This window comes from Polistes dominula, unplaced genomic scaffold (assembly GCF_049000335.1).
Source record: "Polistes dominula isolate Pdom_NZ unplaced genomic scaffold, Pdom_raw_medaka contig_21, whole genome shotgun sequence".
Taxonomy (NCBI): Eukaryota; Metazoa; Arthropoda; class Insecta; order Hymenoptera; family Vespidae; genus Polistes; species Polistes dominula.
The window spans coordinates 3,449,004-3,470,897 of record NW_028301061.1 but is presented as its reverse complement, the minus strand read 5'-3'; positions in this window follow the sequence as shown (position 1 = coordinate 3,470,897).

Sequence of the window (21,894 nt, the reverse complement as noted above, 5' to 3'; positions counted from 1 at the left end):
GGAACGGATGATATCTACAACAGGATTTGTGAGAAACATCTCAGATTGCATAGATACGAAACAGGAAATTCTCTGTGGAACAAACCTGGTTGTCGTCGTCCCATCGTGTCACGAGTTGATATAAATTCGAACAAGTCCGTGGCCCCGGTGCTTGCAAATTTATGGTAATATCGGATCACGAATCTCCCAAATGAATTTTATTTAAAGTTTCCTACATTCGGCCGGTCCTACTCCTGCCTTGCCGGAAAAACTTCCGAATACATAAATACGATTTGAATGATTTTCTGCGTTCTGTTCGAAAAGCTTCCGAGAGCCGACAATGAGAAAGATAGGAACGACGAGTTGTGGACGGTTTTTGAAGGTGTGCGTCCATGTCCTCATCCTCGTCCTCGTTCTCGTCCTCGTCCTTGTCCTCGTTCTCGTCCTCGATGGCGTCGTCGTTGTGAAGCTCGTTGACTGTCGGAAATCAAATAAGAAACTTTCTTCTCAACGTTAATGAGATCTCTCTCGCGTTTCCATAAAAAAGTATCTATAAATGTTTAAACGGATCTTTAAACACAGAAACTACAATAATAATGCACGGATCGCTTACTTTCATTTTTAACGTTCAAATCTATCCTGATTTATTTTTGTACCTTATGTGTTTAGGTTTCTTTCCTTTTTGGGTGTAATAAAATTTGATATTAGTTTCGAAAATTTTAGGAATCATATTTTGGGGGGATATAGATTTGATAAAGTATTGGATAATTTATATACCGACGAATAATGTAGAGTGGAAATAGGGTAAAATATAAACAATACAAAAAGCAAATTATTAACAAAAATTATCGACTTATGAAGTTTTGTAAACGATACAATAAAATATTAAGTCATAAATAGATTTGATAGGGTTTTTAAGGATGTTTTAAAACATTTTAATTTTTAACTGACGACATTGGTATATTAAATAGACTTTTAAAAATACAAAAATTGTTTATTATCTTGAAAATTGTATGTCATGTCATTTTTATATAAACAAAATTAGATAAAATGTAGTTTTGGTAGCGAGTTTCTAGGAACATCACTGGTCAAAGTTTGAATTGCCGTTCAAGTTAAAATTTCATAATATTCAAATTAGAAACAATAAGAATGATAATAAAGAAAAAAAAATTGTTGATTTAAAGAAATAACCAAAAAAGAAAGTTTATGATGCATGCAAAGAATTTTTGTTTATTTTTTTAGAAAGAACGGTAAAACGTACGGGGAACTTTGAAATTTCAGTTTCCATGTGAACGAGGCTTAGCGAAGCCTTAGCAAAAAGCCGGAGGCTGTTCTTCGAAGGAACACAGACGATTTCTAACCGTGTGCATACGCGATTTCCAGATTCTGGAAAAGTAGAAAAGAAGAGGAAAAGAAGAGGGCAAAAAAAGAAACTAAAAGATTGAAGTAAGAAGGTGAGCCTTAGGAAGGAAAACGAAACTAGGGTGTAGTCTTCGTACTAGATCCAAGTGTCGTTTCCTGATACCTTTTTCTTCTTCTTCTTCTTCGTCGATCCTATTCTAGGAATAAAGAAGTTTTGAAGTAAGTACGACACAGAGTAAAGATTCCTACTACCAACTGAATAGTAAAAGTGGTGAGGGAAACAATGTCACTTGATGGATGCCAACCTCTTTGCACGGTCATCAGGGAGTTACGACTCAGCCAGCCGAGTTACCATTTACCAACCTACCGTGAAATATCGTGGGAAAGTGAGAAAGAGAAAAAGAGAGAAAGTATGTATACCACCCTTTGAAACAAACCCTTAATCCTATTTTCTCTAAGGCCCTAGATTTAAATAATATTGAACCAGGGTAAAAGTTTCTTTGTATTTTCATACATAATTTTAACAAATTCTATATCTATTATTCTATATCTCGATGTTTAATTATTTATAAATGCAAGCAAGTATCGTTAGATTTGATGTAATGTTATTGTACAGTTATACGATTTTGAAAACAAATGTTGAAATAATACAAATGATATTTCTTCTTTGGTTCAATTTTTTACTAAGATAAAGAACTTTTTTTAGATTCTTCTCAATGATTATTGATTGAAAACGATATTGATGAGATACAATAGAAGTGATTTAATTAGATAATAAATTAGAATTAATATAAAGAATAGAGTAAAATAATAATCCCAAACTGTTAATTGTAGAACGTGAATTCGATTATGAGATATTAGACAATCACTAGTGATATCAATGAGTACAATAGTATAGAAAATAATTCAATTAGAAAATGTTGTATCTTCGAATTTAAACGGTGCTTAAAGTAAAGTATTTAATGTAAAAAAATTCTTATATATATATAAATTGAAATGTTTAACAAAGAAATTATTGATCGATAGCTCAAAACATTTTTAAATATTTGACATTTTCATTGCCTCTTTTTTTTTATTGGCCCAGTAACACCGTTTTCAACATTATCATTTTCTATACGTATGTTTTATTTCAATTTTTATTTTTACAAATGCAAACGTGACGACAAAACAACAACGACAACGAAAACGACGATGACGATGATGATGATGCAAAAAGAAAAATCGTTTCTTTTTCCTTTGGCTTTTCGAACCTTTTTTCCACTTGACACTACGCGCGTTTGAACCAATTTTGAATGGTACTTCGACGAGACCTTTCCAAAAGCATATATAGTCGGCTACGTTTTTCTTCTTCTTCTTCCTTTTTATTTTTTCTTTTTTTTTCTCTTTTTCTTTTGGCAAGATGGAAACAAGTAAAGTAGGAGTGGAAATGTTTCTCTCGAATAACGTGTAAGACCATCCGTACACAAGTTACATCAACCTATATACAAAATAACCCGACGTTGCAAATCAGGGTTGCAGCATTTAAATCCAACTCTTGTGTTGTTGGGTTGGTCGTTTATATTTAGTTGACGACCTACTCGAATACTTTTTAGGTCGAGTGGTTCCTCTATACTTATACACGTTTTTAAACTCGTAGAATATTTCTTCCGAGTTGGTTGATGGTGGTGATGGACAGAGGGAAAGGAAGAAGGGAAAAGGGAAGGGCCCTTTGACTTTGAAGAAACTGAAACGAGTAAGGAAAAAGCTTCTGAAAGTTTTTTAAAAATTCATACAAAAACTCGGTCTTTTTTCCCCCCGTTTTCTCGGCTTCGTATTCTCGGTTACGAACTAATTTCACTTGTACGTATCATTGACAACCGGCTCGTTTAACACGCACAGTAGGAAACAGAAATAATTTTGTAAAAAAAACAAAAAAAGAAAATAATATTTTCATGACTACTTTACTTATTTACTTACTTACTTTACTTACTTACTTACTTACTTTACTCGGTTATTATTTAATCAAAGAATTTTTGCGCCAAGTAATATCCTATACGTGGGACCAAAAAAAATATAATTACGGGGTGAGGGGTGGTATTATAAAGATAAGAGTGAAGGTAAGAGAAAACAAACCTTTTTCTTACCCTTTTACCGTCGTTGACCTACTCTCTTAGCTGCGCGTCTCTAATTAAATAGCTAAGAAAAAGATCCTTGAGATAGAGTCGGGTAGAAAGAGCGGGATTTTTTATGTTAGCTCTTTCATTCTTTAAGAAGGGCACGCATTTTAACAAGTCGTATTTTCAACGAGCAAACAAATCTCGTTATAATTATCTCTCATTTTTTTTACTCTCTCTCTCTCTCTCTCTCTCTCTCTCTCTCTCTCTCTCTCTCTTTCTTTCTTTCTATGTTTTTACATATTTTATTTTTCTTCCATATTACTTTTTTCATTCTTTTCGTTTCTTTTTTTATTTTGTACATATCGATAGTATTATCTTTGATAACAAACTTATGTTTTCTGTTTTTATATTTGACAAATGATTGGAATTTAATATAATTTATATTTTTACAATATATGTAAAATATATAGGTAATAGTTAATAGAGTATTATTAGTTAAATATTTAAAAAGATATTTAGATAATAATAAAATAATATCTATAAGTTAAATATGTGTACTACTATAACATTGAATGCAGAATTTTAATTTAAGATAAGAAATCGATTATTTTTTCCTATTTAAATATTTTTTATTAAATATATTAAATTTTTTTTATAGTATATACATATACTATACTTAAATGTTAAGTTATATATATATATAATCAACGTAAAAATAATTTTCTCACATACTACAACTAAATGTTTATTAGACTTTTTTTCAAATAAAAATATTATTATTTAATAAAATACAACAATATTTATATTCCATTATAATTATTTTAAAATAAATTAAATAAAGAGTATATATATAATAATAATAATAGTTAAACCAATAATATAAATTTTAAATAAAAACACTGTTTAAATATTTAAAATTAATTGTTGCCAAAAAAAAAACAGATGAGTATATTAAAATCCACACAAAAACACTTCTATTACTAATACTTCAAATAAGAAACAACTCGAGTGATCTCGTATGTTTTCGCATATTTACTAATATCGTTGAAGGCGAATAAAGGGTTAAGGGAATAGTAGATACGAAAAGGGAAGAAATATACGACCGGAAATAAGCCTCTGGCATTGCTAAGATGAAAGGAGGATAAAGGTAGACCGAAGAATGACCGGAGGCATGCAAATTGATAGTAATAGCTATTCTAAATCAGTCTGCCCTCTTTCTGCCCTTTTCCACAATCGTCCTAAACCCTCCGCGGACAAAGGACCCGCCGAGGTACCACAAGAACCTTCCCTTATCCTTCTTCTTGCAACGAAGTCCTAGGAATCCTCGCGTGTATCACGCGATATCGATTATCCTGATTTATTATCCTGTTCAAGTACAGTGTCCTTGGAATATACTGAAACCTGACAATTATCGTCCCTTCAATTTTATATATATATATATATATATATATATATATATATATATATATATATATATATTTTTTTTTTTTTTTTTTAATAAAAACAACAATAATAATAATACTTATTATTAATGAAAAGAGGATTATTAAATCAGTGTGTTTTAAAATTAAAAGGATGAACAAATGGTCTCTTATGAAAGTACATACAGAAATGTAAATTCCTAAGAGAAAGAGAAAGGGGAAGTTGAAGGGTTCAATGACGATTTTAATAAACGATGTAAATGAAAATCGTAAGAGCATTCGAGACTGATAAATCGATTTTAAAGTGGGCTGAAGTATCGCTGAGCGTACTAATGCTAGCAATAATTCTACATGCTCAAACACATACTCGCATTTAACCCAAGGGGTAAAGTCCAGTATAGTAACGTGGATGCTTCAAGTACCGGCCATAACGGGTCCCCTCAAGGGCCACGGTGGTTTGCCCTTAGGAGGTAAATATCGTTACGCTCTCCGCAAAGAGGTATTTCGAAGAAGAACCGGAGCTATACGTTCTCGTAACTCCTAACGCAAGCTCCCCATAAACGTAATGTTTTAATCTAACATTCTGGGAATGCTTTAAAAGCTTGTAGCCAAGGCGAAGCTTTATTCGCAATAACGCGCTACCAGAGTGTAATAATCTGTAAAAAGCTAGCTTTTGCGAAAACCCCCGCACAACAGTTTTCTCTCATCGTTATGTTTGAATCCATGAAAAAAGACATTTAATACTTTATCGATCCATGTGAAAATAAAATAAGAAAACCTCCAAAAAATAAAGTGAACAAAATTTGGTTGAAAATAATCATCCATTTCTATTATAAAAGATTTCTTGTTATTATACGTTAATTAGAAACGAAATAAAAGAAAGATGCGAATAAGGATGTAGAATTCTTATCGTTGTTCTACGAATTCTGAGTAAGAAAAGTAAGAAAAGATGGTTTCAAATAGCATTAAGGCGGTCTAACATTTTTCTTACCACCCGACACGGCCGATCTATCTTCTATTGTGAGAACGAAATTGTCGTAACTAACGCTTGCCTTGACAAATCAGATTTATTTGCTGCAAGGGCTTGGAAACGCTCGGGACGTTTCAGAAGGGTGTTTCGCCTCGGTGAATGTAGCTGAATCAGCTTTGGTACCCTTATGGTCACCGGTTGCTGGTTCTATCACGTAAAATAGGTGTGTTGTGTTGCTGTATGACCTATGAGAATCGTATACTCATATATACATATATTTTATGTGTGTGTGTGTGTGTTTGTGCGTATGTGTGTGTGACTGTTTCATGTAGTCATTAAGAACGGTACCATTAAAACGATAGTCGTGCGAAAAAAATCAAAGACGATCGGTTACAAGGGAAATGTGTTACGATGAGAATGGATATAGTGGAAGAGACAAAGAGAAGGATAAATATAGAAAGAGAGAAACACAGAGAGAGAGAGAGAGAGAGAGAGAAGAGAGAGTGAGAGAAAGGGTGAGATCCACGCGTTGCAATGCTAGTCAATACTCATCCCGATGATTTGCCCTTTTAATACTACATCAGCGTAATGGATTCGTCCGCAATCCCATCACGACGGATATCAGGGTGGTAGTTTAAAATAAGCAGAAAGTTGGACCAGTCCAGACGAAAGTATTGTAATTATGCTAATAGCTTCGGCGCTTTCAAGCGCCCTGTGATGTGGTCTAATGCCGGACTCGCCCAGGTTGGCTGATCAAACCAACTTTTCCTTCTACTTATTAATATTACCCGGACCCAACTCACTCTCTCTTTCTCTTCTTTTTCTCGATGCCTCTCGCTACTATTTTTCTTTCTCTCTCTCTGTCTTTCTTTCTTTTTCTCTCTTTCTCTTATCCTCTTTTTCTATCTTTCTATTTCTATCTACTTCTCGGTCGTAGAGTTTCTCTCGACTCCCTCCCGTACCTTACAGTTTGCCGAGGCTCACAAAAAACTTCAGCGTTTCTTCATTACTTTTGGGTATCATAGAAAGTCCTTGGAAAGGAAGGTAAAATAGAGGAGTACTTCGGAAAGTCGAAGAAGCCAAGGCAAAACTCTAGAGAGTCCACTCTCTCTTCTACGGTAGGTAGGGTTTTCTTTACCGAATTATAATAAAGTATAAAAATTAAAATGGTCAGGTATTTTACCTAACTCATTTTCATAATTTAACTGTTCGTCGTATCATGCAAATGACATTTCATGGATTTGTTTTTTTCTTTTATTTGAATTAAGTATATTATTATATTACAAACAAACATTTTTTAACAATTTATTTTATTTTTACTTTAGGTCTTATTGCAATTAACTTTTATCGTATCGAATCATCATTTACACTTCATTTTAAAAAACAATAGAAGAACCGAAAACCTTATTAAAATTAGTCATTTTTTTGTTGCAAGATAATTTTATGGAAAAGAAAAGTCGTATGGAAGAAATTGCGAGAGTACCAAAACTTCAAAATATATACTATAGATGTAATTTTCGTTAGATAAATCGATTTGAATTGTAAAGCTCACGTAGCTGATTGGTTTATAGAACATCTGAAACAAACGAAGAAAGGGAGGAGACTTATTATACAGAGCTTAGAAACTAAATTTAGGGTTAAGTGTTAAATACTACCTATTACCCTTAATAACTGTTACGTTTCCACCCTAATTCACTTTGCCCTTTCTAAAGCTACCACCATTATTAGGACTACCATTATTCCTATCACTATTATTATTATTGTTATTATTATTATATCATATTTGTTAACAGATATTATCATATTATCAATATCATTATTATTTTATCATACAATGATTATTGTTACTTTAATATATACGTAATTGTACAATAGGACTGTTAAACCTTAGAAATTCTTTTCACACTACAGGGACCCCTCGTTCAAATGGAATAATTAAAAATCTTCATTTTAGGTGCTCACAGTATGATAACATATACTCGTATCCATAAGTGCATAATATTTACGCAAAGTCAACATTTCTTTATATTTTTTTTAAATTAAAACTAAAAAAATTAAATTTTAAATTTTACAAACTATTTTTTCTTGGTAAACTGCAAAATGTTCATCGTCAATCAATCAACTCCCATAATATTTATTTTTAAGTTCGCTAGATAATAATCCATGTGCATCTTATTAAAAATAAGAACCTTGTAGCTGAACAGTGTCATAATTGTAAGGATCATTTTCTATCATTTTTCAGCAACAGGTAAATAGAAGGAACCACATGGAACTCTCAAGTTGCCACATATCTATCCCTGGATTACATTGTATTAAGTAAGTAAGTACTTGTATTAGTATTTAAATATGCCTTCAGGATGCCTTACAACTTAAGCTCACAGCCTACTTATTAAAAGCACTACAAATTTATCCACAAGCATAATTTTGTGACCGAGATTAAATTTGTATCCTGTTTCTTCACGAATAAATAGTTATTTTTATTCAGATTCGATATTTTAAAAAGTAATAATTATGTTTCAATAAAAAAATCTACAGTTGGCTTATTAGACTACAAATTTAGCTGCATGCATAATTTAAAATTTATGTCTTCTGTTTTCTTTCAGTTTATAACGAATTTCCAATTTTTCTTCCATGTGATAATCGAAAACGAATAAGGAATAAAAAAAAAAACTATGTCTGAAGAAAAGGATCTACTCGATCGAAATAACCTTGAATAATATTAGGACGCAAGGACATTATCTAAAGGGATCCTGAGAGCCATACGTCTCTTCTTCGAATTTTGCAGATTTTCAGACGAAGAAGAGGGGTCTGGAAGAAGAAGATAGAAAGAAAGAATGAATGAAAGAAAGAAAGAAAGGAAGAATGAAAGAATGAAAGAAAGAAAGAAAGTGCACGCGATCGGGACGGAGGGTAGCGTTCGTTCGTTCGAACTCGGTCTCTTCTAAAGGAATATTTATCGAGTGGATATTGAAATTGATGGTCTCTACCTCAGACATGCTAATCCGACGAGCGAGCGGATTTCTGATAACGCCCGTCGACGGGTAAGAAATAACAGAAGGGTAATTCAAATCGAAGAGACGCCGTTGGCGAGATTACTTATGAGGTTTACTTATGAGCTGCCATTGAAAAACTGCGTAACTCTCTCTACCCTCAGTCTCTCTCCTGTGGGAAAAGATGTTTCATGGAAAAATCACAAATTCGAGGTTAGAACGCGTATCTGAAAGAAAATACCAAGCGTTGATTAAAAGTTATATACTGACAAGTTACATCAGGATTGATAATAGAAAAAATGGAGAATAGTATAACCCCCCTCCCTCCCCCTTGGATAACATAATAAACTAATATGTATAGTTAGTTTATTTATTAATATTAAATAATAATTACATATGGATCTCAAGTTACGTATAAACAGATTAAGCGCCATTTAAAAAGAAATTAAGTTATTTGCTGCCATCTGTCGAAGAAATATGTGTACTACGTAGTAATTCCTTATACGAGTATCAGTTCTTATAAGTCTACAATTTTTTAAAAGATCAAAAATTGTTTTGGTATGTCAATGTTAAATTAAATGTAAATTGATTCATACTAAAAAGTTAAAAAACAGGCATTTGGCCTGCCAATTCATAAAGTGGCTCACATTTTAAAGACACCTAATTTTTAATAAGAGAGTTTCTTATTTTTCGATTAGTTGCAACAAAATAATAGAAACGAAAAATAATAAACAGATTTGTCTCAATTTTTTAAATGTAAGAAAAAACACGAAGTTACCAATACGAACGTAAAGAAAAAATATAAAGTATCTGCAATCTGCAAATAATATTTGTAAATGTAATGATTTTATTTATTGAACTGATCAGCATTACTTACTGACAATCATTAACGTATCGTCTTCTATGCCTAAAAAAAAAATAAATATTAGAAAAAACAAATGTATAGGGAAGGTACGAAAAAGAGAGGTGTTAAAAAAAAAAAAACATTAGTTAGGACACGTACCGAGATTCCTCATTTCCTCGATGCGCCAAATCAGACGTCCGATTCGTGCAAAACGTGTCGCCAATCGGCCGTTAGCGCGGCTCGGTTAGCTCGTTAAAACTACATAACGGCCGTTTATTCGCGGCCAGATTGTGCCCCGTCGCCGTAAATACCTCTGGGCGGTTTTATCAGCTGAAAAGAGTGAGCGAGAGAGCATGGTAGGTGTACAAGCAGAAAAGAGAGAAAGAGAAAGAGAATGATAAGGGGGGGGGGGTTTGTTGGAGGCGTACGAGAGAGAAAAAGAGAGAGAGACAGAGAGAGAGAGTGAGAAGGTGGTAAGGGGGGATGGGGGGTTTAAAGAGAGGGAGAGTGCGTGGACGATGGTGGTTGGTGTATTTCCCTCTCTCCACAAAAGGGTAATATTTCCGTGACGCCATTACACTTACCCAGAATGGAACGAGGGATAAGCGGGTGTAGAGGGGTAAGTGGGTTCGAGAGGGTGTCCTGGATGGGTAAAGCTTGGTAACTACCCAGTTAACGCACTGCAGCGTTAGTAACGTCGCACGAACGAGACTGAACGAGAGAAAGAGAGAGAAAGAAAGAGAAAGAAGAGAAAAAGGTTATAAAAATTCAATTAACTCCGTAGTTTTAATTAATTCCGTATTTATATGATGCGATAAACAGAAACTACTTCGTCCCGAGTAGAGCCCATCCCGCCCTCCCGCCCTCCCTCGTTTTCTTTCTCACCCTTCCTCCTCATTATTGTGCAGAGCTGTTCCGTTTAAAGCCGCCATTGTACAAAACGTAACCGATTTTCGAGCTGTTCGTTTTCTCCTCCTCTACTAATGCAACCTAACTCTTGCGCGAATTTAATTTCTTTTTTACCCCTCTTCTTTGCTTTTTTCTTTCTTCTCGATCAGTTTTTATCTATGTTATTTTTCTATCTATACCTATATCTAAGTTGTGTGTTCTATTTAAAAAGTACAGTTCGTTCGATGAAGAAAAGTAAGTATTGATAAAATAAATATTAATATTATATATCAAAAGATCGATTAAAAATATTCCTCCCTCCCTCCACACGTAGAATGGAGAGATATTCTTTTATTCGAAATAATAGCAATGAAAAAAAAGGAAAAAAAAGTATATATATATTATATAAAGATCGAATTGGAGGGGTGTCGGACTTTTTCGTTTAGGACCACAAACGGGTATATATATATACGTGCGAGAGCTTTGCGGTTGGCTGCTGAATTGGCTGGTTAATTTCACACTCCCATGATTATATAGACAAGATGGAGATCATTTATATTCCAGCTAGCGGGGAGACGAAAGAGTACCTGATTGGGTCCGATATTCAGAGAATAAAAAGTTTTGAGTTCCACGGTACTGTGCTCTCTTGCGTCCCTCGCTTTTGACTAGGTAAAAAGAGAAAAAGAGAGAGAAAGAGAAAGAGAAAGAGAAAGAGAAAGAGAAAGAGAAAGAGAAAGAGAAAGAGAAAGAAAAAGAGAAAGGAAGACTAGAAGGAAAATCTCCCCCCTTTATTTCTTTCCCCCTTCTTCCCCCGTACCCTTCCCCACTCCCTTGTCTCCCTCCAACACCTACTGTCTCCTATATTTCTTCGTTTTAGTCTTTCACCTTCATCCTTTCGAATATATAGCTGTTATATATGTACATGTACATATATATGTACGTATACGTATGTATTATATACCTATATATGCATCAGTCGAATCGAAATGTTCGATCATACGCGAGATTGGCCCATTCTTTACTTTTGCGGAGACTTCATTTTCGCAGGGCCGACAAGACGGCTAGATAAAAGTACTTTGGATATCGAAAGAAATGGACAGACCGAGATGGAAAGTTTCTCCCCTTTTGTAGAGAACTGATTTACATACCCTGACACTGCGTGTAGAATCTAGGGAGATATTTCTTTCTGACATTTTAAAATAATGAATCTTAACGAGAAAATAATGACCTGCGTTCGATGTAATAACTAATAGAAATCGATCGTAATTAAGTATGTTTGTATATAAACTAATTAATTAGTTATTAATAATTCAAATTATTTATTTGTGTTAAATATGGCACTAATCAATGCGTCAATGTAGAGTAGATGGCGCGTTTTGTCTATGGATATCTTGTGGTTAATGATCGCGTGCTGGATTCCCCTTTGAGACAAGATAACGTGTTACATCAATAAAAATCGTTTGTATAAAACTTCCTAAATTCCAACAACCATCGTGTTTTCTGTTGGGTAATCTGCAATCTGATTAACTGAATGAAATCTGATTTTTAGATATTTTAAATATTTTATTACAATTTCCGCTAAGGAATTGATCTTTTTAATTAATTCCAATATCGTATTTCTAAAAATAATTATACAGCAGGAACTTTATTATCTTTAGGATAAGCATTGCAATGTATTCCTTTTTAGGCATGCTTAACGATAGTAAATTTAACGTCGAGCTAACTAGAATTTAACGCGTGCCAACTATGCAAAGGGTTTGGGTTATGTATTACCACGTTGTAAAGAGCATGGGGTATTCCTGTGTTCATTACTATTTACCGAAAATAACCTTTGGTACTTGTCTGATTTAAATAATATAAATATAAACACAATATAGAGTGCATTTATAAACTGTTCCGATGCACTCCTATAAAAATTTACCCTAATCGACGAAATATAATTTCTCAAACCATGTGGAATATATTTTCCTTGAGAATATGTTTCTATCGTCCAAAGAATCAAAGTTACAGTTCAATTCAATTACTATTGTAAGTACCATCAATTTAATTCGGTGATAAACACTCTCATTAACTGTTCAAAATTTGGCTATATATAAACCTCTTATACCCTAACTACAACGATCTGTTCCTAAAAACTATTTTCACATCCTAATTATTTTCAATTCGAAATAAATCGACACATTTATCGAATCCCGTTGAAATTTCGTCAAAAAATTATTTCCGTTAAATTTACGTTTTGACCACCTATCACATTTTTGTCAAATGATTGCAAGATGGGACGCGTCGAAGTCAGAGTAAAAAGCACAAATGTTGGTGTTGGTAGTGATGGTGGTGGTGCTTGGGAATCTATCGACGGGGCGAGGAATGAAATAGCGAAAATTTGGAAAAGGTTCGAATCGGAGCCGAGGGTGAAACGAACGAACGAATGAACGAACGAACGAACGAGCGGAAAAGTCGAACGAGGTGGATGAGCGAGAAGGAAGGAAGGAAGGACGGACGGACAGTAGGAACGGAAGGATAGGGGAGGTTCGGGGTTGGTGTATAAAGAGAAGAGTGTGAGGGGGATGAAGTGGATGGGTAGCAATCCAGGGCGAAAATGCGAGTCGTGCGGGGCTCGTTTCGGACGGTCAAGCCGACGGGCCACCGGCAGCGGCTTTTAGTGTGAAATGAATGCTTGTAATTACGGCAGGGGGGTTAGGTGAGGAGGGGAAGGGAACAAGGGATGGAAGGGTAGGTGAAGGGGTTTGCTAGTTGGACGAACGAGAGGGTTGGACGAGCGATAGATGGAGAGAAAGAGATATAGAAAACGAGAACCGTGGGGGGGGGTTGATAGAGGGTGTAGAGGTAAAGGGATGGTATTTCGATATAGAAAAGAGACAGGGTGGGGGAGAGTAAAACGAAACGGTTCGCTAGAGCCGTACACGCCGGTACGCAATGATAGACCGAACCGGATGGTCGGTCGGCCGGTCAGTTCATCCGTGTTGGTCTAGTACAGTAGTAGCAGAAGCAGCAGTAGTAGCAGCAGAAGCAGCAATAGCAGCATACTACCCATCCTACCATAATGGCGACTAATTGTAATAGCCACCCTCTCTTCGTATCTCTCTTTCTCGTGCTGTTCAAGGCGAAAAGGAATGAAAAAGAGGGGGAGTTAGAGCGAAACGTGATGTACGCACTGAAAGAACGCATTGGACGAGCTAACGGTATGAGAAGGGACAAAGATAGAAAGAGATAAAGAGAAATAAAGAGAGAGAGAGAGAGAATTGCAGTTTTAGCGATGCACACGAGTTCCCCTTTTTGGCCGATATATTTGCAGTTCGAGGAACAGCCGAATAACGAGGAGGAGGAGGAGGAGGAAGAGGAGGAAGGCGTGGATAGCTGGCCCATGGCAGAGAAAAAAAAGGTGCCCTTCTAGATTGAAGCCCTTTCCGGTTCGTTCGTGAACGCCAACGAACGGCTAAAACCTTTTCTCTTATTTCTTTTTTTTTTTCTTTTTCTTCGTTACTTGATTTTTTTCCCAGCGACTAATTGTGAACGAACTTGCTGACGAATGGGAATAGAGAGCGGAAAATTTAAGAAGGGCCAATACCTCATTCGTTCCCTTTCTATTTCTAAATCTCGATATGTACAGTTCGTGTACCTAAGAACGATAGATTCTCGATAAAATGTATGACAAATTTCCATCGTTAATTATAAATTAGATCGATTCTAACAAACGACGAACTCGATGTACGAAAAAAGAGTTTTTATTTCTATAAAATCTTTTTTATTATTATTAAAGTCACGTGTTCCCATAGTTCTCGTTCATTTTCGCATTTTTCTAACGCTTTTATTTTCACTACTATACTACTTTGAAAAGGAAATAAATAAAGAAAAAGAAATATAGATATATGTAAATACATGAGATATCCAGTCGACGAACCGTCGAAATAAATTCTCACGACACCTTGCTCGGGATCATCCACGATAATTATGATATGAGTCGAGGTGCGATACCGTTCTACCTTTCGTAAAAGTGATACGCGTTTTCCCTCTACGTGCGATGATTGCAAAAGGCAGAAAAGTGTGTGAGGAAGAGACTGTAAGAATCACGATCCTCGTTATTTACATTTGTCGAGACCTTCGACCTATATTTTGATATTCTAAACGACCCATTCATACTATCGAGTCAGAGGAAATGTATGCGCGCACACGCGAATATTGGAAGAATGATGAAGCAAATAGGAGGAAGAGAGAAAGAGAGAGAGAGAGAGAGAGAGAGAAATAGAGACAGAGATAGTTATATGTTGTAATATTTTTCGAAGGAAAGGCTTTTTCTAGCTCGATGTCGATCTCAGGATGAATTGATACTCCTGTTACGCTTACTTTTGCATTGGTATAACCAAACTGCGCGTATGACTATCCGTCTTTCCACACGAATCGTTCCAACTGCTATTCATTCCAACGATCCCCTCCTCCCTTCTCTCAACGTCGTTCTAAGAATTTTCTCTCTTTCTCTTTCTTATTTATTATAATTCTCTGTCTTTTTTTTCTTCGTCTATCCATCCCCTACGATTCTTTTCAAACGTACGGATGATGATGATACGTATACTTTGCTCGCGTTGGATTGTGAATATATATATATTGGAGAAGAACAGATTTTATAAAATATCTGATCTTTTACATCGATGCATTTATGTTGGTAACTTGTATTATACTCGTTAATTTATATTATATGGAAACGATAGAGAATAAAATACTTAGCTTTTAATTTTTTTAATCTCTTTGATATTTTTAACATCAAATAATGTATTTATAATCGATACGAACTATAGTAATTTAATCATTATCGGTTGTAAGTCGCGTGGAAAGTGACTTACAAATAAGTAATACTCCTTCAAAAAAGAAAGTAAATCATTTCTAATAAATAATAATTTATTCTTATAATATACAATAATATTGAACAATTTTGTTGAATACTTACCGAAACCACTTGTAACATATGTCAGTGATAATCATCAATATAAAAACCTGACGACCTACAATGGTTAATTCTCATAGATAAGATTATTTGGAACAATTTAGGTATGTTCGTAAGATTGTAGGAAACTTTTCGTAGGAGTAAATAAATGTTTAAGAGAAGTTGAAAACACAATAGTTATGTTATTCTTTATTTTCAATTAATTACAGAGTATGTAAATGAAGACATGGCCTAAATCCGACATGTCTATTAAGCGTGTTTACTTCGCAAGTTGTAGACTGCGAAGCGAGCTTAACGTCCAAGTTCGAAGTAATCGACATATAGTGGTTTATTAATTTAGCGACGTAGGGTAATACATTTCGAAGTTTCCCAAGCGAAACAGCTTTATGCGGCAGATTTAATTAATAATCTAGATTAGATATATAGATCGTTCCGCGGGTAAGCATCCTTAGCTAGCAAATTCCCTCTTCTCCGGTAGGTTCGGTAATTGGGCCGATATGGAAAACTTGCTACGTCGGTTTAATCGGTAACCCTCTTCGTATACTACCAACTTCTACGATGAGAGATATACTACGAAATTACATTCCTATCTTGTATCTCTTCGCATGGAATTCGCATAAACCATTTTAATTTTTACAAACGCGACTATAATTATCCAAACGTTTCAAACCATTTCGTGTTTAGCAGAACGGAATGTACAATTTAGGTGCACTTTGATTTTCTCGAAAAATAATCTCAAACGGGATTACTATTATTAGATAAAGATTATAATACAGTAAATATAATTATTTTGTTATTTCAAATGCTATAAATATTGGGTAATCCAAAATATTAGTGTTATACTTATAAAAACGATAGGACAATTATTAATCAGCTTGATAACTAACGATACAGATAATCAAGAATAGAAAAAAAAATGATTGATGATTAAGAACCTGATGTTACTTACAATTATTGAAGATACTCGATAAAATTGTATAAATCCAGTATATTGGCAGTTATAATATCAGTAAGAGTATACGAAACAATGTTAAACTATTTAAAAAAAAGATTGAATAGAAAATACAACTAAAAATTTTATTAAATTTTTTCATTTGCGAATAAATATTTTTTCCTAATTCAGTATATATATTCGTACTTTTGATTAATTGTAAATGAATAAGATCTCCATCCAGAAGAAGTCTCGTTAAGGATGCTGACAGAACAAATCTCAATTTGCGAGGAGCAACTCTCGTTTTCATTGTGACCCCCAGTTTAGTGATAGAGACAGAGAGAAATATATATGTATATATAGATATATATAGATATAGAGAAAAGCTAAGCAATTCATTTACCGCGTCGAGAACAATTGGTGATTGTCAAGTTTGAAGCGTAGTAAGATCCGAGACGAGCATAATTATGGCTATCAGATTCGAAGCTAATAGCTCTGCGTTACACCCAGGGTGGGTGGGGTATTGTTCCCATCTCCCTTGTTGCTTGCCTGGAGGATCTGTCCCGCGTAATTACCATTAGCCACAAACTGATACCTAACCATGCTTATCATATTCCATGGCAATAACGCCTGTTGATACAACAACAACTACTACTATCTCGACCTTTATTGCTTTCGATTCGAGTACTACGATTAGAAATGCTCGGGAGACATTGCTTGATCGAGAAACTTCTATTGATTTGATCGAGAAACGGTTTCCTCTTCTTGATTCACCATTCAGTGCTTAGTACTGAGCTTACTACTACTGGATCAGAAATTACACGTTGCAATTTGCTATTGCAGATTAGTGAAATATACAACAAGCAAATTTGTACACACTATTTTTTATGTGATACTAGTAATTTAAAAAAGAGTAATGAAATATAATTTATTAAAATATCAATAATTATATTTTTATCGATGTATATGTTTATATAAAGATTTTTAATAGAAATTAATTTCAGTTCATTGATTATAAATTATTTATAATTTGGATTGGAAGTTAAATAATTGTTCAGCATTTTATAACGTTTAAGCATAAAGATTGACAATTACTAAAATAAAAATTATTAGTAAACAAGATAATGGGGCTGACATGTTTGTTTGAAAAAGGTATTTCTAATTAATTTTTTAGTTTGTATATGTTAAATATTATAAATTTATCTTATTATTCAGAGAATCTTTGTAAACGATTATTTACTAAAGGACAATAATTTATTTACAAAAATTCAATATAAAATTAACTTATTGTAAAGATCATCACACACGATCATCTGTGAAACAACAATAATTTATAATGTTCTAATTCGATTGATATATGTAATCAATTTTATTTTAAGAATTTTTATTATTATTTTTGAACTTTTAAACCGACGTTTTATGATAATAATAATTTTAAAGATAAAAATAAAATCTTAAACAATCTGACCTTAAGTGAAGAGGAACGAGATAGCACCAGTATTAATAAATTTTCCGTCTACTTTCGTAACGTCATCACTTTATTACCCATCTAACCGTAGCGTGTATTTACTTCCTGTTTAATATTCTATGGTTTCGTGCGAGTAAAAAAGAAAATAAGGGAGAAAAAGAGAAAGATAGGAGGATAAGGATAGGACGAGAAACGCTTTACGACCACTGCGAAATACCATATAATGCTGTTTTGAATGACGACTTGAGTTCTTCAGGGAGCAATGATAAATTTGTTTACAACAAAAACCAACCTATCGAAGCTCGTATATTATACAGGATGTTACGTAATATTTGCTACTAACTGAATAGGAGAATACAAGAACAATGAAAAAAAATTCTTATAAACGTGTATTATATTTGACCATGTTGACCATGTTAACCATGATCATTTTGTACACCTTTTATGAAAATAAGTTTAACACGAAAGGGACTATAACTTTGAAACAAGATTAAATAAATTTAGTTCAGTGTTTTTCTATCCCTTGTCAACTTCTAAAGTGGATTCCACATACTACTATTATACACCCCATATAATATTATAAAAAAGGACTTCTTTTTAAATACACACACAAATACAATTTTATAGAATTGAATGAAAATAATCGTATTCTTTTATCTTATTTTTTCTCTCTTTTTTTTCTTTTTTTCTTTACCAGAGTTATTATATAGATAATTACGTTTATTTTGAATTTCAGTATAATTACAGTTGTATACTAACGTTCGTTCCAAGAGAAATAATATGACGGAGGTGTAGGAAAGAAAAAAGGGACAATAATAATTCCCCCTTGCCTCCCCCATCTCACCTCACCCCCATATCGTATCCTTTTTAGTATCACGATGTAAATTGCAATTCAACGAAAAATGGTTAACGGGTGAGCACAGACGAGATTGGTTTTTAAAGAAATTTACCATCCGCCGGAAGTACCTGCAAGACGGCGCACAGGTTTAACAACGTTATCGTTCACGCTTCTGACGATGAAGCAACGTTACAACGAAACGAGAACGGAAGGAGAAATAGGAAGAAAGGTGTGAGTGAAAGTGGAGAAGGATAACCGTAAGAGAGAAAGAGAGAGAGAGAAAGAGGGGGAGAGAGAGAGTGAAAGGAAGGAGGGCTGGAGGGGGAGAAGGGGGAAGGGTTTGAAGGAAGATGATAAGAGAAAATGAGATGACGTTTCTTGGCAACTGAGAAGAAGGAATAAGAACTGGTAAGAGAGTGATAGAAAGAAAGAAAGGAAGAAAGGAAGAAGTATCAGAAGAAGGGGAGGGTGGAGATTGAGGGAACAGGTACGGGGGTAAGGGAAGAAAAAATTAATTTCGAATCGTCCTTCTCGCGCGACACGAGACGAGATTCTGATTTGATCTGTTCTCAGGACTCGACGTAAGTAGGAAGAAGAAGAAAAAGATACAAAGAAGAAGAAGAAATAAGTGGGATGAAGGAAGAAAGAATGAGTAAAAGAGAAGGACGATGAAACGTCGGTAGAAAACGAGTAGCGAACGATAGAAGAAAATATACAGGCGGAAATCCTACGCTGATATGCAGAAAATGAAATGAAGGAAGAAGAAATCTCGTAAGCCCCTTACAGCACATAGCAATACGAGAACTGGTTCCGAAATCAATATTTAATCGCTTCGGATTTTCTTGATGGTTCTTGTTTCCATTATCTCTCTCTTTCTTTTCCTCTCTTTCTCTTGCCCTCTCTTCCTTTTTATTTCTACCTCTTCTTCTCTTTCACTCTTTCCCTTTTTATTATTTTTTTTCATTCCTTATTTTTGCTTCCAATGCTTTCTTCTTACCATCTTGTTCTTTTATTCCTGCCATCTTCTTATATTTCCTGTTTTTTCTTTTCTTTTTTCCCCCCCTTTTTATATTGTCTACATTTACTCTTACGTTTATCTTCGTTTTGTTTTCAATTTGTTACAATTCACAAACGTTGCAATATTTATCAAAACAACAAAAATAAAACTCTTATGTTTCTTTTTTAATGTAAGAATTATAATTTAAATTATTGTAACTTGTTCGCAAAGATCTTCCTGATTTAATCGGGAAACGTGATTTTCCTATTTACTATTGTTCCGTTGTTAAAATTTACCCCTTGTTCACGGTTCGCTTGTATATTTCTCTTTCTCTCTCTTTCTCTCCTTCTCTTGTTCTCTCTGCCGACATTTGCATGCGGATGGACGTCTCTATTCGATTGGAGGATTAACTCCCTCTTTTTTACCTTTTGTTTCAGTAGGAAAATTCTCTACCGAGTCGCCACGTGACAACGTATGTAAATACATACAATGTACAATCATACACACACACACACACACACACACACACACACACACACACACACACACACACACACACACACACCCCTGAAAATCTAACAATCTATGCAATTCGTATTAGTTTAAAGATGTAGATAAAATTCAGGAAAAAAATAAAAAATAAAAAATAAAAAAAGAAATAAAATAAAGGAGAACGAAAGAAGAAAAAGGAAAAAGAAGGAGAGGAAACGAATAAAAAAGAAGAAGAAGAAAAGGAGAGAAAAATATCTCGAAATAGAAGATGAAAGCACGAAAGCAAGGCTGAGAGTGGTTTAATTAAAAGTAGGATGATATTAAAAGAATAAATCTTATCGCGTACAATTATCCTAAAAGAAAGAGAGAGAGAGAGAGAGAGAGATACCATTCCCTGTACCTTTTCCCTACCCCTCATTTCTATATCTTTACTCATCTTCACACTTTCCTTTAATATTTCTCTCATTTCTTTTTAATTCTTCTTTTTTTCCTCTTTCTCTCTCTTTTCTTTCTTTTTCTCATTTGCTCTTTTTTTTTTACATACTAACACACTTAACACGTATATAGAGTGATACATAGGTCGGCTTTTTCTCTTCATTATTCTCCCTCGCATGGGAACTGGACTTGCATGGACTCTTGTCACGGGCACGTGTGCGCGCCGCAACACGATTCACCGGAAATGACGTAATAATTAATGGACACGTATCAATTATCGGCCAGCTAGTACTAGCATTTTGCCTGCCAGTTTTAAATCGGTCCGAACGCACCACCCAACACCATTGCTGCTGTTACTGCTGCTACTGCTGTTGGTGGTAGTGGTGTTAGGGTCCCGATGGTGGTGGTGTATTCTCCCCGAGCCACGTATGTCATCTACCTTTTCTCGCCACCTTCGTGAAACACCTACGCTCACACTCCCACTCCCTCCTCCCAACCTCCCCCCACCTCATTCCCTATTAATTACGAAAGGGTCCATCAATTATAGTTGCGGGCGCACACGATTTTTGACACGTTAACGTATAGCTCGCACAGATGTCGCACTCTGCTCGCAAACCACGTTCTATTCATGTGTATAAATGTGTATAAATATATATGTGTATGTGTGTATACGTATGTATGTGTAACAGTTAATTCGTACGTATAAAGAGAGACGAAAAATGTCATTTCTAGCGCGTGACCGAGCCAGCTTTTTCGAAATGCCAGGCAGAAAATTGGTCGTTTCACCGGTAGGTTAATGAGAGAACATTATGCGCACACGTTCTATGTATATTCTTTATGTGTACATGTATGTAGGTGTTATAGATGAGTGTATGTAGGTGTAACTTTAAAGAGAGAAAACGAGAAAGAGAGAAAGAGACGCGAGGTTTATTGCTTTTACATGAGAAAGTAATTACTATAATTTTACACCTTTTCTCATATAACCGACTCCATCTATAAAGCTCGTGCTTTTATGCCAAATAGTACTTTGATTTGTGCAAATTAACAAAATCGTACGCTTAATTTTCAGTTAGCGATTGGACAAAGCAAAATTTTTCATTTGTTTCCCCGATCTTGGAATTATATTTTATTTGAAATTTTGTTTTTCCAGATGATATTGTTAAATAATTATTGATCTGTACCAACGCAAAATTAGAAATTTTTAGTTGTTATTATAGTTAATAGAA